We start from the raw sequence: 18863 nt of genomic DNA, 5'->3' as shown, positions 1-18863 counted from the left end.
ATTGCATGATTGAAGATGAGATGAAAAGCAATTTGATTCAGAGAATTCAATATCTCTGTACCCCAATGATCCTCCCTTATTCTATCTTTCCCCTTCCTGATTATTTGCTTTCTATTTAATGCTCATTCTCATTACTTCCTTTACATTCTAGCAATTTACATTTCTTGCCATTTATTCTTTCCACATTTACATTATTGCAATTTATTTTTTTGTACTTTAAATTCTCAGATATTTACTTTTTCGCTCTCTAATTTCAGTCATTTATTTTCTTGCTATTTACTCTCCAGTCATTTACTTCACTATCAAGATATTTAGCTCTTAGCTTAAACCACATTGAATTTGATTTGTTTAACTAGAATAGCCAATTGACAAAAGTTGCTTGATCTATCAATCTTCGTAGAATTGACCTCACTCACGTGAATTATTACTTGATGCGACCTGATACACTTGGCCGTGGATTAAATTTGTAGAATCCGTATCATACACCAATAATTTATAGTGATGCATTCATACAGCTAATCCTATTTTTCACAATAAAATAAAGTATTTTGATTTAGATCTACATTCAATTAGAGAAAGAGCTAACAGAAGGCAATTAGTGATAGTTCACATCCCTGCTGATTTACTGACAAAATCCCTCTCTCTTTTTTTTTTTCCTACTTTTGATAAGTTTAAAACCAAACTCAGAGTCTTGTACAAACTGACCATGAGTTTGCAGGTGTGTTGAACATAGGACTAGTAAAAGGGATATAACTTAGACTGCAAGAAATCCAAGAATGTATATTCCAATTCTATTGGTTACCATCTGTTAGTTATTAGATAATTCTGTTAGGATGGTCTCTTTATTCAATTAGCTACTCTTCTATATAAACTCATGCTTGTGTACTTGTACAGTTGGTTAAGCAATCTATCAATGATGCAAAAGTTCTCTTTCACATCAAATTCTCTCTCTGTGATTACAACAAATTCAACTCTGCTTGTTCTTGTTCAAACAAGATTCATCTTCGTCCTCTCTTGATCTCTAGTACCTAACAGTATATATAGTTAAAATTCTTTCTGGATGAAAAATACTAATTTCTTCAATTTATTATTATTCATTTGAATATATTGGTTAAAATAAACAATGATGTTACTTTAAAATAAAATAAAAAATTATAAAAAAAACTTATATGTAATTTCATAATTAAAGTGATACCTATGGTTGTAACAATAATTGAACTTGTATTATTCATGTAACATCATACTGTATGTATGATGGATCATGTTCTACTAACTATAGTAATTTTTTTTTTTTAGGTGACTTAACTATAGTATTAAATATTAATCCTCTTTAGCATAATATAATTTATGTCACTTTTAAATAATGTTTTAGATTTTAGTGAACACAACTTTAAAGTGTGTTCCTTAAAAGGAACTTGAGTCGTTCTCTGTGTCAAGCGTGTTTTTAAGATTATAATTATTCATTATGATTTTAAATCAAACTCTGTGATTCGGTTTATCTAGTCCATTTTCTATTAACAATTTTAAGGGAAAAAAATTATTGTATACTGTGTTATTAATATATTATTAAGATAAATGATGAGACTTTAGCTACTATAGTGGTATTGTTGAACAACATAAACAAAGCTAATATCTATGTTTTATTTTTATTTTTATAGCTATTATTAACACGCTCAAGCTTAACAAATAGTTTTCAATTTTTCATAAAGTAGAAAAGTGGGTTAACTAGATCTACGAACAATGCGATCTGTTCGATTGGTTATAAGAGCAAGATATATAAGATAAGACACTAAAAGTAAAGATATAAAAAATAAAAATATAAAATTAGTATTTTTAAATTTTATTTGATGATAAATTAAAAATAAATTATATTATTTTTATTTAAAAAATTTGAAAAAAAAATATAATAATAAAAAATATAATTATAAAAAATTAATAAGAATAATAAAAAAATTGTATCTTTTGTTAGTGTTTTTGTGTCTTTCCTATCAGGATGGACACAAAATATACTAATTTAGTGTCTTTGGATACAATATTTCTGATCATATTTCATTTGCTAAATACGATTTTGTATTTCAATATCCTTGTCTCAATGTCCCATACCTGTAAATAAATGCAGTCTAACTAATTAGTCACAAATTGTATAATTTAGTCTTAACTAATATTTTCGTCTGTAATAACATTATAGAAATATAAATTTCTTGAAATTATGTTGACTTTGTCCAGATATTATAGATTATGATAGAAAAAATTTATAAAATTAAATTATTTTTATAAATTTTTTTAATCAAATTGATTGTTCAAAGATTATAAATTAATCATATTTATTCTTCAATCACTCCATTAACAATTTCTGTTAACGATTGATGATGTAAAACATTAATTGACAGCATACATAATATTCGACATGTCTAATTGAACATTGACAAAATATATTTATAAATATCTATTAATTTAGTTATTTTTTCTAATTACATAAACTATATTGCTAATATAACCTAACGACTAAATGAATAGATTTTGATAAATATATTTAATCAGCATTCAATTAAACATATTAGGTGTTACTAATTCTTTCAATTAGTATTTTACATTATTAATTGTTGACGAAAATTGTTAATAAAGTGACGAAAGAATAAATATAATTAATTCGTAATTTTTAAAGGATCAATTTAATTAAAAAATATTTCACAAATAAATTTAAAAAATATTTTATCTTTTAGAGATTAATTTAACTATTAATTCATATATAATGTTATAAACAAGAGAGTAATCTAAAATAGTGTATTATTCAGCTTGATGAAAAGTACAATATAGGTACTAGAACGATCAAAGTAATAAAAGCATAGAATCCTACAATTAATATACAGATATACTATATAAATATAAATAATACTAACTGATCTAAATTATTCTAATGATTCTCTAACATCCCCTCCCCCCCCTTCAAACTCAAGTGGGAGTTAAGGATACCATCTTGAGTTTGGATAACAAAGTCCAGAAACGAGTCGGGTGATGAGCTTTCGTGAAGATATCAGCAGTCTGATCCAGTGTCCCAACAGCAATGAGGCGAATAGCATCAATAAGGATACGTTTCCGAACAAAGTGACAATCAATCTCAATGTGTTTGGTGCGTTGACGGACGAGTTTCGCTTGATGGTTTAGAATTTCTCTTATAGAAATAAAGACTTCGTTGTAAGCATAGCTCCAAACCAACAAACAATTCTCACGTCAAAAATTTGGTTTTGTCACAAGTACAAACCCCAATAAGAATTAACCGGAGTATTTAGACTCCGGGTCGTCTCACAAGGAATTACAACGAAGTGTATGCTTATTGGCTATGAAGGGATAATAGGGTTTTTGATTGATAAGGGGGCACTAAAATAAATGACAAGAAAAGTAAATTAAGGAAGTAATTAAAGAGGACAAGTAAATAAGAGAAAGCAAATAATAAAGAGAGAGACATTCATGGCAAGGGTTGAGATCATAGGCTTTCTATCCTAGTCATGCATAGATCAATTCGCCTTATTTAGTCAACCCCAACAAACGGAAGAAGGTATCATGTCATCTTCACATAGGGAGAAAGTCAAACAAGACTAATTAATCATGTCACAAATATAAACAAGAATTTATATTATTACGTCATCTCCAACATTGGAAGAAGGTATCATATTATCTTCCATGAGAGAAAGTCTAATAAGACTAGCTAATCTCAATCCAAAAGTCCTAATCAACTTACTAATTAAATTAGCAAAAGATTAGCGTCAATGAAAACAATATTAGCTAACAACTCTAGATCACCAACATAAGTTGGATTTTCATGACTCAAGATCACCTAATTACTCTTTCCAAGCCAAGAATTCTCAAAATCTACTCTAACATCCTTCCAAGCATTTTGTCAAACACTTGGAAGGCATACATGGAAAGCATAGTAAAATGTGCAAGAATAGTAAAATTTACCAACTACAAATTGCAAGGAAACAAGATCAACAACTCAATTCAACAATAAAGAAACATCAAATATTAAATTGCATTAAAAGAAAATCAAATCCAACAAGAGCATCCATGAACATAATAAAAGAGTAATTAACATTACAAATCATGAGAATGAAAGAGTAGAAGTAAGAAATCATAAAAGAAACAAGATGAAAACATGTAATTAAATCTAGATCTAAGATGGAAATTAATCTAACCTAATTCTAGAGAGAAGGGGGAGCTTCTCTCTCTAGAAAACTAACTAAAGGCTCATGTTGGCTAAACTAATTGCTCCCCCTTGCTTGAACTTCAATTCTACATGAAATACACTCAGAAACAAATTGGAATTGGGCCTGGGTAGCTCAGAAATTGCCCCCAGCATTTTGCCTTCAAGTGGGCCATGTAAGAGTATTGGCGCGCGCGCACCATGTACGCGTGCGTGTCGATTGGCAATTTCTTTCATCCGCGCAGATGCGGCATGTATGCGTGCGCGTCCATGGGCGAGATCACTTTTGCGCGTGCGCGCCTTGTGTGCGTGCGCGTCCTTTGATGCACTCCCAATCTTTGTTTCTTCATGCATTCTCCCATTTGTATGCTTTTCTACTCATTTTTTCCATCCAATACTTGCCTTATAACCTGAAATCACTTAACACACACATCAAGGCATCGAATGGAATTAAAATTGTCAATTTGGGGCCTAAAAAAGCATATTTTTATACTTAAGAAAAATCCAAGGGAGAATTACAAAACCATGCTATTTCATTGAATAAATGTGGAAAAAGGTGATAAAATCCCCCAAAATCAGCTCAAGATAAATCACGAAATCGGAGTTTATCATGCGTTCATGAAATACATCATTATGGACAATCTGAATAGCATTGCGGTTGTCACAAAAAATATTAGTAGGGGACGACTAAGGAGCACCCAAATCTTCGAGAAGCCAACAAATCGAGATAACCTCAGCAGTGGTGTCAGCGAGGGAACGATACTCAGCTTTTGTGCTTGATCGAGCAGTGAACGTTTGCTTCTTAGCACGCCAAGAAATGAGAGCGTCGCCAAGAAACAAATAGTAACCAGTAGTAGAACGACGATCAGTGGGATCACCAGCCCAATCAGCATCAGAGTATGCTTGAAGGGACAAAGAGGATTGGGCAGAAAAATAAAGGCCATGAAATAGAGTGCCTTTGATGTAGCAAAGAATGCGAAGAACTGCCGCATAGTGAGTAGTACGAGGAGCTGACAAGAACTGGCTAAGTACATAAACTGGATAAGCGATGTCTGGTCGGGTGATAGTTAATGAGCGGATAATTTATACGCTTTTTGGCATTGTTTTTACATAGTTTTTAGTATGATTTAGTTAGTTTTTAATATATTTTAATTAGTTTTTAAATAAAAATCACATTTCTGAACTTTACTATGAGTTTGTGTGTTTTTCTGTGATTTTCGGTATTTTCTGGCTGAAATTGAGGGACCTGAGCAAAAATCTGATTCAGAGGTTGAAGAAGGACTGCAGATGTTGTTGGATTCTAATCTCCCTGCACTCAAAGTGGATTTTCTGGAGCTACAGAACTCCAAATGGTGCGCTCTCAATTGTGTTGGAAAGTAGACATCCAGGACTTTCCAGCAATATATAATAGTCCATACTTTGCCCGAGTTTAGATGATGCAAACTGGCGTTCAACGCTAGCTCCCTGCCCTATTCTGGAGTTAAACGCCAGAAACAAGTTGCAAAGTGGAGTTAAACGCCAGAAACACATTATAAATTGGCGTTCAACTCCAAGAAAGACCTCTACACGTGAAAGCTTCAATGCTCAGCCCAAGCACACACCAAGTGGGCCCCAGAAGTGGATTTCTGCATCATTCACTTATCTATGTAAACCCTAGTAACTAGTTTAGTATAAATAGGACTTTTTACTATTGTATTTACATCTTTTGATCATCTGGAGTTTTATCTTTGGATTATCCTTTGATCACGTTTTGGAGGCTGGCCTCTCGGCCATGCCTGGACCTTGTTCTTATGTATTTTCAACGGTAGAGTTTCTACACACCATAGATTAAGGTGTAGAGCTCTGCTGTTCCTCATGAATTAATGCAAAGTACTATTATTTTTCTATTCAATTCAAAGCTTATTCCTATTATAAGATATTCATTCGCACCCAAGAACATGATGAATGTGATGATTATCTGACGCTCATCACCATTCTCACTTATGAACACGTTCCTGACAACCACTTCCGTTCTACATGAAGATGAGATAGAATGAGTATCTCTTAGATATCTAATACAGGGGACCGAGTCCGAGATATTAGAGTCTTCGTGGTATAAGTTAGAACCCATGGACGGCCATTCCTGAGATCCGGAAAGTGTAAACCTTGTCTGTGGTATTCCGAGTAGGATCTGGGAAGGGATGGCTGTGACGAGCTTCAAACTCGCGAGTGCTGGGCATAGTGACAGACGCAAAAGGATAGTAAATCCTATTCCAGTATGATCGAGAACCGACAGATGATTAACCATGTAGTGACAGCGCATTGGACCATTTTCACAGAGAGGACAGGATGTAGCCATTGACAACGGTGATGCCCAACATAAAGCTTGCCATGCAAAGGAGTATGAAGGATTGGATGAAAGCAGTAGGAAAGCAGAGATTCAGAAGGAACTAAGCATCTCCATACGCTTATCTGAAATTTCCACCAATGAATTACATAAGTATCTCTATCTTTATTTTACGTTTTATTTATCTTTTAATTGTTAAATCTCCATAACCATTTGAATCTGCCTGACTGAGATTTACAAAGTGACCATAGCTTGCTTCAAGCCAACAATCTCCGTGGGATCGACCCTTACTCACGTAAGGTTTATTACTTCGATGACTCAATGCACTTGCTGGTTAGTTATGCGAAGTTGTGACAAAGTGTGTGAATTACGTTTCGAGCACCAAGTTGCTGGCGCCGTTGTTAAGGATCACAATTTCGTGCACCAAGTTTTTGGCGCCGTTGCCGGGAATTGTTCGAGTTTGGACAACTGACGGTTCATCTTGTTGCTCAGATTAGGTAATTTTATTTTACTTTTAAGCTTTTTGTTTTTATTATTCTTATTTTCAAAAAAATATTTTTCAAAAAAATAAATTATTCTATGTTCTTCAGAATTTTTAAAAAAGAATTCTAGAGTTTCCTGAGATATGTTGAAGCCTGACTGGCTGTAAAGCCATGTCTAATTCTTTTGGACCGATGCTTCCACGCATCAGCACAGAAGCAAGTTGAATGAAGTATCAGCTGTTGTATGTCTGATATGTATGCTGAAACTTGGCTGGCCATTGGCCATGTCTAGTGTTTTGGACCGGAACTTTCACTGAAAGCTTGGCTGGCTAGTGAGCCATGTCTAATTCCTGGACCGGAGCTTTAGACTAACATTGCAAGATTCCTGGAATTCCTATTAAAAATTTTGAAATCCTTATTTTTCTTTTTCCAATTAATTTTCAAAAAATCCAAAAATTTTTTTAATAAAATCATAAAATCAAAAATATTTTTGTGTTTCTTGTTTGAGTCTTGAGTCAAATTTTAAGTTTGGTGTCAATTGCATGTTTTTAAAATTTGTGCATTTTTCGAAAATTCATCAAATGTTCTTCATTGATCTTCAAATTGTTCTTGATGATTTTCCTTGTTTGATCTTTGATTTTTTATGTTTTGTGTCTTTTCTTGTTTTTCATATGCTTTTTTGAATTATTAGTGTCTACAGAGTAAAAAGGTCTAAGTTTGGTGTCTTGCATGTGTGTATTTTCTTAAAAATTTTCAAAAACATGTTCTTGATGTTCATCTTGACATTCAAAGTGTTCTTGGTGTTCATCTTGACATTCAAAGTGTTCTTGCATGCATTGTGTGATTTGATTCATAATTTTCATGTTTTGAGTATTTTCATTATTTTTCTCTTTCATCATTAAAAATTCAAAAATCAAAAAAATATCTTTCCCTTATTTCACTCTTAAATTTTGAAAATTTGAGTTGAATTTTTCAAAACTTTTTAAAATTTAGTTGTTTCTTATGAGTCAAGTCAAATTTTTAATTTAAAAACCTTATCTTTTTCAAATCTTTTTCAAAAATCAAATCTTTTTCATTTTTCTTTCATAATTTTCGAAAATTTCAAAATTAATTTTCAAAAATCTTTTTCTTATTTTGTTTCATAATTTCAAAATCTTTACTAACAATTAATGTGATTGATTCAAAAATTTTAAGTTTGTTACTTGCCTAGTAAGAAAGATTCAATCTTTAAATCTTTAAATCCTATCTTTTTGTTTCTTGTTAGTCAAGTAATCAACTTTAATTTTCAAAATCAAATCTTTTTAAATTTCTTTTTCAAATCTTTTTCAAAATAAATTTCAATCACATCTTTTTCAAAATTAATTTCAAAATCTTGTCTAACTTCTTATCTCTTCAAATTTGATTTTCAAATCTTTTTCAATTAACCACTTAACTTTTTGTTTGATTCTTATCTTTTTCAAAACTACCTAACTAACTCTCTCTCTCTAATTTTCGAAAATCCCTTCCCTCTTTTTCAAAATTCCTTTTTAATTAACTAATTGTTTTAAATTTTAATTTAATTTAATTTCATTTTAAAATTTTCGAATGTTAACTTTAATTTTTAAATTAAAAACAAAAAAATATTCTTATTTTAATTTTTTTCTCATTTTCGAATTATCCTATCTCTCATCTTCTTCTATTTATTTATTCATCTACTAACACTTTTCTTTCACTCAAGAATTCGAACCCACTCCTCTCCCTTGTGTTTGGATTCTTATCTTTTTCTTTTTCTATTCTTCTCTTTTACTTACATAAGGAATCTCTATACTGTGACATAGAGGATTTCATATTTTCTTTTGTGTTCTCTTCTTTTTCATATGAGCAGGAACAAGGATAAGAACATTCTTGTTGAAGCTGATCCTGAACCTAAAAGGACTCTGAAGAGGAAGCTAAGGGAAGCTAAAGCACAACTCTCTGGAGAAAATCTGACAGAAATTTTCGAAAAAGAAGGAGACATGGCCGAAAATAATAATAATGCAAGGAAGATGCTTGGTGACTTTACTGCACCGAATTCTAATTTACATGGAAGAAGCATCTCAATTCCTGCCATTAGAGCAAATAATTTTGAGCGAAAACCTCAACTAGTTTCTCTGATGCAACAGAACTGCAAGTTTCATGGACTTCCATCTGAGGATCCTTTTCAGTTCTTAACTGAATTCTTGCAGATCTGTGATACTGTTAAGACCAATGGGGTTGATCCCGAGGTCCACAGGCTTATGCTTTTCCCGTTTGCTGTAAGAGACAGAGCTAGAATATGGTTGGACTCTCAACCTAAGGATAGCCTGAACTCTTGGGATAAGCTGGTCATGGCTTTCTTAGCTAAGTTTTTTCCTCCTCAAAAGCGTAGTAAGCTTAGAGTGGATGTTCAAACCTTCAGACAGAAAGAAGGTGAATCCCTCTATGAAGCTTGGGAGAGATATAAGCAACTGACCAAAAAGTGTCCATCTGACATGCTTTCAGAATGGACCATCCTGGATATATTCTATGATGGTCTGTCTGAGCTATCAAAGATGTCACTAGACCATTCTGCAGGCGGATCCATTCACCTAAAGAAAACGCCTGCAGAAGCTCAGGAACTCATTGACATGGTTGCTAATAACCATTTCATGTACACTTCTGAGAGGAATCCTGTAAGTAATGGGACACCTCAAAGGAAGGGAGTTCTTGAAATTGATACTCTGAATACCATATTGGCTCAGAACAAAATATTGACTCAGCAAGTCAATATGATTTCTCAGAGTCTGAATGGATTGAAGGAATCATCCAACAGTACTATAGAGGCATCTTCCGAAGAAGAAGCTTATGATCCTGAGAACCCTGCAATAGCAGAGGTGAATTACATGGAAACACCTACAATCCCTCATGGAGAAATCATCCAAATTTCTCATGGAAGGATCAGCAAAAGCCTCAACAAGGCTTTAATAATGGTGGAAGATACAGGTTTAGCAATAGCAAGCCTTTTCCATCATCCACTCAGCAACAGACAGAGAATTCTGAGCAGAATCCATCTAGCTTAGCAAATATAGTCTCTAATCTATCTAAGGCCACTTTAAGTTTCATGAATGAAACAAGGTCCTCCATTAGAAATTTAGAGGCACAAGTGGGCCAGCTAAGTAAAAGAGTCACTGAAACTCCTCCTAGTACTCTCCCAAGCAATACAGAAGAGAATCCAAAGAGAGAGTGCAAGGCCATTGATTTGACCATCATGGCCGAACCTACAAGGGAGGAGGAGAACGTGAATCCTAGTGAGGAAGACCTCCTGGGACGTTCAGTGACCAATAAGGAGTATCCATTTAAGGAACCAAAGGAATCTGAGGCTCATCTAGAGACCATAGAGATTCCATTGAACCTCCTTCTGCCCTTCATGAGCTCTGATGAGTATTCTTCTTCTGAAGAGAATGAAGACGTCACTGAAGAGCAAGTTGCTAAGTACCTTGGTGCAATCATGAAGTTGAATGCCAAATTATTTGGTAATGAGACTTGGGAAGATGAACCTCCCTTGCTCACCAATGAACTGAATGCATTGGATAGGCAGAAATTATCTCAAAAGAAACAGGATCCTGGTAAATTCTTAATTCCCTGTAACATAGGCACCATGACCTTTGAGAAGGCTCTGTGTGACCTGGGTCAGGCATAAACTTAATGCCACTCTCTGTAATGGAGAAACTTGGGATCCTTGAGGTGCAAGCTGCCAGAATCTTATTAAAGATGGCAGACAACTCAAGAAAACAGGCTTATAGACAAGTAGAGGACGTGTTAGTAAAGGTTGAAGGCCTTTACATCCCTGCTGATTTCATAATCCTAGACACTGGGAAGGATGAGGATGAATCCATCATCCTTGGAAGACCCTTCCTGGCCACAGCAAAAGCTGTGATTGATGTGGGCAGAGGAGAGTTAGTCTTTCAAATGAATGAGGACTACCGTGTGTTTAAGACCCAAGGTTCTCCTTCTGTAACCATGGAGAGGAAGCATGAGGAGCTTCTCTCACTGCAGAGTCAACCAAAGCCCCCACAGTCAAACTCTAAGTTTGGTGTTGAACCCCCACATTCAAACTCTAAGTTTGGTGTTGGGAGGTCCTAACAATGCTCTGAATATCTGTGAGGCTCCATGAGAGCTCACTGTCAAGCTACTGACATTAAAGAAGTGCTTGTTGGGAGGCAACCCAATGTTATCTAATTATATCTATTTTATTTTTATTTTTATTTTGTATTTTATTAGGTTGATGATCATGTGGAGTCACAAAAACTAAAAAAAAATCAAAAAAAAAAAAAACAGCATTAAAAATAGCACACCTTGGAGGAGGAGCATTCTGGCGTTTAAACGCCAGAAACAAGCATCTTTCTGGCGTTTAACGCCAAAACAAGCATCTACCTGGCATTAAACGCTAGAAACAGGCTACATTTGGGCATTTAACGCCAGAAACAAGCAACAGTCTGGCGTTAAACGCCAAGATTGCACAGCAAGGGCATTTTACACACCTAATTGGAGCAGGGATGTAAAGTCCTTGACCCCACTGGATCTGTGGACTCCACAGGATCCCCACAGGATCTGTGGACCCCACAAGATCCCCACCACTTCTTCCCTCCTCTTCACACCTTTTTATAACTCTCTTCCTCAAATACCCTTCACCAATCACCTCAAACACTCTTCCCCATCACCTCTTAACCACTCATATCCATCCACTCTTCCCCATAAACCCTACCTACCTCCAAAATTCAAACTCTTTTACCTCCCAAACCCAACCCTAATGGCCGAACCTTAAACCCCTCCCCACTCCTATATAAACCCCTCATTCCTTCTTCATTTTTACACAACACACCACTTCCTTCTTCCCCTTGGCCGGATACACAACCCTCTCCCTCTCCTCCATTGTTCTTCTTCTTCTCCTTCTTTCTTTCTTCTTTTGCTCGGGGACGAGCAAACATTTTAAGTTTGGTGTGATAAAAGCATTATTTTTTGTTTTTCAATAACCATTAATGGCACCTAAGGCCAGAGAATTCTCAAGAAAGAGGAAAGGGAAGGCAATTGCTTCCACCTTTGAGTCATGAGAGATGGAGATATTCATCTCAAAGGTCTATCAAGACCACTTCTATGAAGTTGTGGCCAAGAAGAAAGTGATCCCGGAGGTTCCTTTCAAACTCAAAAAGAATGAGTATTCAGAGATCTGACTTGAGATCCAAAGAAGAGGTTGGGAAGTTCTCACTAACCCCATTCAACAAGTCAGGATCCTAATGGTTCAAGAGTTCTATGCAAATGCATGGATCACTAGGAAACATGATCAAAGTGTGAACCCGAATCCAAAGCATTGGCTTACCATGGTTCGGGAGAAATACTTAGATTTCAATCCGGAAAATGTAAGGCTAGCGTTCAACTTGCCAATGATGGAAGAAAACGCACGCCCCTACACTAGAAGGGTCAACTTTGATCAAAGGTTGGACCAACTCCTCATGAACATATGTGTAGAAGGAGATCAATGGAAGGTTGACTCAAAAGGCAAGCCGGTTCAATTAAGAAGACTGGACCTTAAGCCTGTGGATAGAGGATGGTTGGAGTTCATTCAGAGCTCAATCATTCCTACTAGCAACCGATCTGAAGTTACTGTAGATTAGGCCATCATGATCCATAGTATCATGATTGGGGAGGAAGTAGAGGTTCATGAGATTATACCTCAAGAACTTTACAAGGTGGCTGACAAGTCCTCCACTTTGGCAAAGTTAGCCTTTTCTCACCTTATTTGCCATCTATGCAATTCGGCTGGGATTGACATAGAGGGAGACATTCTCATTGATGAGGATAAGCCCATCACTAAGAAAAGGATGGAGCAAACAAGAGATCATGGACCTCAACAAGAGCATGAGGAAATTTCACACCATGAAATCCCTGAGATGCCTCAGGGGATGCACTTTCCTCCACAGAATTTTTGGGAGCAAATCAATACCTCCCTAGGAGAATTAAGTTCCAACATGGGACAACTAAGGATGGAGCACCAAGAGCACTCCATCATCCTCCATGAAATTAGAGAAGATCAAAGAGCTATGAGGGAGGAGCAACAAAGGCAAAGAAGAGACATAGAGGAGCTCAAGAGCACCATTGGTTCTTCAAGAAGAGGAAGACGCCACCCTCACTAAGGTGGACCCGTTCCTTAATCTCCTTGTTCTTATTTCCTGTTTTTTCGTTTACTATGATTTATGTTTATGTTTGTGTCTTATTACATGATCATTAGTGTTTAAGTGTCTATGTCTTAAAGCTATTAATGTCCTATGAATCCATCACCTCTCTTAAATGAAAAATGTTTTAATTACAAAAGAACAAGAAGTACATGGTTTCGAATTCATCCTTGAAATTAGTTTAATTATTTTGATGTGGTGACAATACTTTTTGTTTTCTGAATGAATGATTGAACAGTGCATATGTCTTTTGAATTTGTTGTTTATGAATGTTAAATATGTTGGCTCTTGAAAGAATGATGAACATGGAGAAATGTTATTGATAATCTGAAAAATCATAAAAATGATTCTTGAAGCAAGAAAAAGCAGTGAATACAAAAGCTTGCAGAAAAAAAATGCGAAAAAAAGAAAAGAGAAATGGCGAAAAAAAAAAGAGAAAGAAAAAAAGCAAGCAGAAAAAGCCAATAGCCCTTAAAACCAAAAGGCAAGGGTAATAAAAAGGATCCAAGACTTTGAGCATCAGTGGATAGGAGGGCCTAAAGGAATAAAATCCTTGCCTAAGCGGCTAAACCAAGCTGTCCCTAACCATGTGCTTGTGGCGTGAAGGTGTCAAGTGAAAACTTGAGACTGAGCGGTTAAAGTCAAGGTCCAAAGCAAAAATAAAAGTGTGCTTAAGAACCCTGGACACCTCTAATTGGGTACTTTAGCAAAGCTGAGTCACAATCTGAAAAGGTTCACCCAGTTATGTGTCTATGGCATTTATGTATCCGGTGGTAATACTGGAAGACAAAGTGCTTAGGGCCACGGCCAAGACTCATAAAGTAGCTGTGTTCAAGAATCAACATACTGAACTAGGAGAATCAATAACACTATCTGAAGTCTGAGTTCCTATAGATGCCAATCATTCTGAACTTCAATGGATAAAGTGAGATGCCAAAACTATTCAAGAGGCAAAAAGCTACTAGTCCCGCTCATCTGATTGGAGCTAAGTTTCATTGATATTTTGGAATTTATAGTATATTCTCTTCTTTTTATCTTATTTTATTTTCAGTTGCTTGGGGACAAGCAACAATTTAAGTTTGGTGTTGTGATGAGCGGATAATTTATACGCTTTTTGGCATTATTTTTACATAATTTTTAGTATGATTTAGTTTCTGTGATTTGAGGTATTTTCTGGCTGAAATTGAGGAACCTGAGCAAAAATCTTTTTCAGAGGTTGAAGAAGGACTGCAGATGCTGTTGGATTCTGACCTCCCTGCACTCAAAGTAGATTTTCTGGAGATACAGAACTCCAAATGGTACACTCTCAATTGCGTTGGAAAGTAGACATCCAGGGCTTTCCATCAATATATAATAGTCCATACTTTGCCTGAGTTTAGATGATGCAAACTGGTGTTCAACGCCAGCTCCCTGCCTTATTCTGGAGTTAAACACCAGAAACAAGTTGCAAAGTGGAGTTAAACGCCAGAAACACGTTATAAACTGGCGTTCAACTCCAAGAAAGACCTCTACACGTGAAAGCTTCAATGCTCAGCCCAAGCACACACCAAGTGGGCCCTAGAAGTGGATTTCTGCATCATTCACTTATCTCTGTAAACCCTAGTAACTAGTTTAGTATAAATAGGACTTTTTACTATTGTATTTACATCTTTTGATCATCTGGAGTTTTATCTTTAAATAATCCTTTGATCACGTTTTGGAGGCTCGCCTCTCGGCCATGCCTGGACCTTGTTCTTATGTATTTTCAACGGTAGAGTTTCTACACACCATAGATTAAGGTGTGGAGCTCTACTGTTCCTCATGAATTAATGCAAAGTACTATTGTTTTTCTATTCATTTCAAAGCTTATTCCTATTCTAAGATATTCATTCGCACCCAAGAACATGATGAATGTGATGATTATGTGACGCTCATCACCATTCTCACTTATGAACACGTGCCTGACAACCACTTCCGTTCTATATGAAGATGAGATAGAATGAGTATCTCTTAGATATCTAATACAGGGGACCGAGTCCAAGATATTAGAGTCTTTGTGGTATAAGTTAGAACCCATGGACGGCCATTCCTGAGATCCGGAAAGTCTAAACCTTGTCTGTGGTATTCCGAGTAGGATCTGGGAAGGGATAGCTGTGACGAGCTTCAAACTCGCGAGTGTTGGGCGTAGTGACAGACGCAAAAGGATAGTAAATCCTATTCCAGTACGATCGAGAACCGACAGATGATTAGCCATGCAGTGACAGCGCATTGGAGCATTTTCACAGAGAGGACGGGATGTAGCCATTGACAACGGTGATGCCCAACATAAAGCTTGCCATGGAAAGGAGTATGAAGGATTGGATGAAAGCAGTAAGAAAGCAGAGATTCAGAAGGAACTAAGCATCTCCATATGCTTATCTGAAATTTCCACCAATAAATTACATAAGTATCTCTATCTTTATTTTATGTTTTATTTATCTTTTAATTGTTAAATCTTCATAACCATTTGAATCCGCCTGACTGAGATTTACAAAGTGACCATAGCTTGCTTCAAGCCAACAATCTCCGTGGGATCGACCCTTACTCACGTAAGGTTTATTACTTGGACGACCCAGTGCACTTGCTGGTTAGTTGTGCGAAGTTGTGACAAAGTGTGTGAATTACGTTCCGAGCACTAAGTTGTTGGCGCCGTTGTTAAGGATCACAATTTCGTGCACCAATAGTCAAGTAGACGAGACCTCCAACTAACCGTCGATAGAGAGTCGGATTATCCAAAACAGTACCATCCATAGGGGTAAATCGAACATTAGGCTCAAGGGGGTAGACTCAGTGCAACTATCTGTAATCACAGCGCGAGCAAGAAGATCTGAAGCATACTTAGCCTGAGAGAGATAGATACCATCATCTGTGGAGATGACCTCGAGACCAAGAAAATAGCTGAGAGAACTAAGATCTTTTATCTCAAAGGTACGGTGAAGCGAGGCTTTGAGATCACAGATACCATCAACATTATCTCCAGTAATGATCATGTCATCAACATACAAAAGCAGAAGAACAACTCCACGTGCACTCTTACGAATAAAAAGCGCATTCTCATTAGGACTGCAAGTGAAACCGAGATTGTAGATGGTGGTGCTGAATTTGTCAAACCATTCACGAGGAGCTTGCTTAAGACCATAAAGTGCCTTGCGAAGAAGACAGACTTTGTTAGAAGGACAAGGATAACCTGGAGGTGGTTTCATATAGACCTTCTTTCTCAAATCTCCATTAAGAAATGCATTCTTCACGTCCATCTGATTGAGTGACCATTTTTTGACCGCAGCAATGGCAAGAAGAGCTCTAACAGATGTGAGACGAGCAACAGGAGTAAAAGTCTCTTCATAGTCAATACCATACTCTTGCGTACAACCTTGAGCAACCAAGCATGCCTTATAGTGATCAATAGAGCCATCAGAGTAAGTCTTGATCTTGTATACCCATCTACTACCCACAACTTCCTGATTAGAAGGAGGATCAACCAAATCCCAAGTGTGTGCTTTTTCAAGTGCCTGTATTTTTTCCTACATTGCTTGCTGCCAATTTGGATTTGTGGAGGCTTCTCTGAAGGACTTAGGTTCATGTTGGTGAAGAATAGTAGAAAAACAATGATAATCAAGAAGATGAAGAGGTGGATTTCTTACCCTAGAAGAACGAGTGGGAGGAGGAGGCATGACGGTAGGAGCGGGATCGCCGTCTGGTCTGGAATCATCGGGAGATGGAGAAGGCAGAAGAGCAGGAGGCTGTAGAGGATGACCCAAGATAGAATCTGTAGAATCATCACTAGGAAAAATGTCAACATTGGGGTTAGTGAAGAAAGGTGACTGAGTGGGAGGAATAGACTCAAAGGAGGAAAAGCGAGAAAACATGTGATGCTCCCAGAAGACAACATGACGAGATACACAAATACGTTTAGAGAGAGGATCCCAACAACGATAACCCTTGTGTTCAGTGCCATAACCAAGAAAACAACACATGCAAGCACGAGGTTTAAGTTTACTATGCTCATGAGGCTGAAGAAGAACGAAACAGACATAACCAAAAACTCGAAGAGAACTATAATCTGGAGAGGTATGATAAAGACGCTCAAAGGGAGTAACATTACCAAGAACAGAAGAAGGAAGTCTATTGATAACATGAACAGCAGTAACAACAGCTTCACCCCAAGTACGCTCAGGGCACGAAGAAGAAAGAAGCATTGCATGAACAGAGTCAAGAATGTGACGGTGTTTACGTTTAGCTCAGCCATTTTGTTGAGAAGTACCAGGGTAGAAAAACTCAGACAAAGTACCCTGCTCTGCAAGAAAGGCTAAAAGTTTGGAATCACGGTATTCCATAGCATTGTCACGTCGAAAAACCTTAATGACTTTGGAAAACTGAGTTTTAATCATAGTGGCAAAGTTAATATAAATCTGAGGTAACTCATGGCGATTAGTCATCAAATAAACCCAAGTAAAGCGTGAATAATCATCAATAAAAATGACAAAGTATCTCACTCCTCCCATGGAAGTGGTGGGAGCAGGGCCAAACATCATAGTGGATAAGATCAAAAGGAGAGCAAGCAAGAGAGGAATTACTATGAAACGATATAGTAGGTTGTTTGGCAGTTTGACAAAAAATGCAATCAAAAGACTCAGTAGGAACCTGACCCAATACACCTTGAGATACAAGAGGACGCAATTTTTGTAAGGAGCTGTGGGCAAGACGTTGATGCCATAAGTGAAGGGTAGATGGAGAAGAAGCAGCACAGAGATTTTGCACAGGAGGAATATGAAGATTCTCTAGTTCAAACAACCTTCCGACCTTACGTCCGGTCTTGATGATTTGTCCCGTCCAACGATCCTGTACACGACAACCAGCAATGGAAAAAGTAACATCAAAACCCAGATCAACAAGTTGTCCAACAGAAATAAGATTAAACTTCAGGTTGGGAATATAATAAGTATCAGGAAGATCAAGAGTTGACTGAGAGATAGAACCCTTGTGTGTTGCACGCAAGAGGGAACCACTAGCAGTATTAACAGAAGGTGCATTTATAGTGGTAGACAGAGACGAGAAAAGATCACGCAGCGGAGACATGTGATTAAAGCAACCCGAGCCAAAATACCAATTAGAATTACCTGGAGGAGTCGAAAAAGCAGCAGGAGTATTACCGAAAGGCGAGAAAATATGCTTAAGAAGAGATGCAATAGAAGGCAAGTCGAGAGAAGCAGATGTGGTAGATTCAGTAGCAGAGATAGCAGAAGCAGAAGCATGCTTGGAGAAGTTGGGATGAGAATGATGCTCGAGGGGACCAGGACGTGGTGGGCGAGTAGGACAGACAGTAATAAAATGTCCCGAGAGCTTGCAATAATGGCAAAACACTTGTGGACAATTGTAGCTGATGTGACCTTTCTGTTGACATTTGTGACATGTAACAAAAGGACAGTCTGAGAAGAAGTGCCCAGAACGATTACAGTTTCGACAGAATTTACCCTATCTGCCTCTGGTAGCAAAGACATCGAACTTTTCCATAATAGTAGACACAAAAGATCAAAGAGAGGAGAGAAAATGGCAGTTTCGGAGCAGAAAACGAGAAAACAGACGGCAAAATCGAAAAGAGCTCACCAAGAAACCTTAGGGAGGGCCCACTG

The sequence above is a fragment of the Arachis ipaensis genome, chromosome B08, assembly GCF_000816755.2.
Source record: "Arachis ipaensis cultivar K30076 chromosome B08, Araip1.1, whole genome shotgun sequence".
Lineage (NCBI taxonomy): Eukaryota > Viridiplantae > Streptophyta > Magnoliopsida > Fabales > Fabaceae > Arachis > Arachis ipaensis.
Note: the sequence above shows the minus strand (reverse complement) of the source record.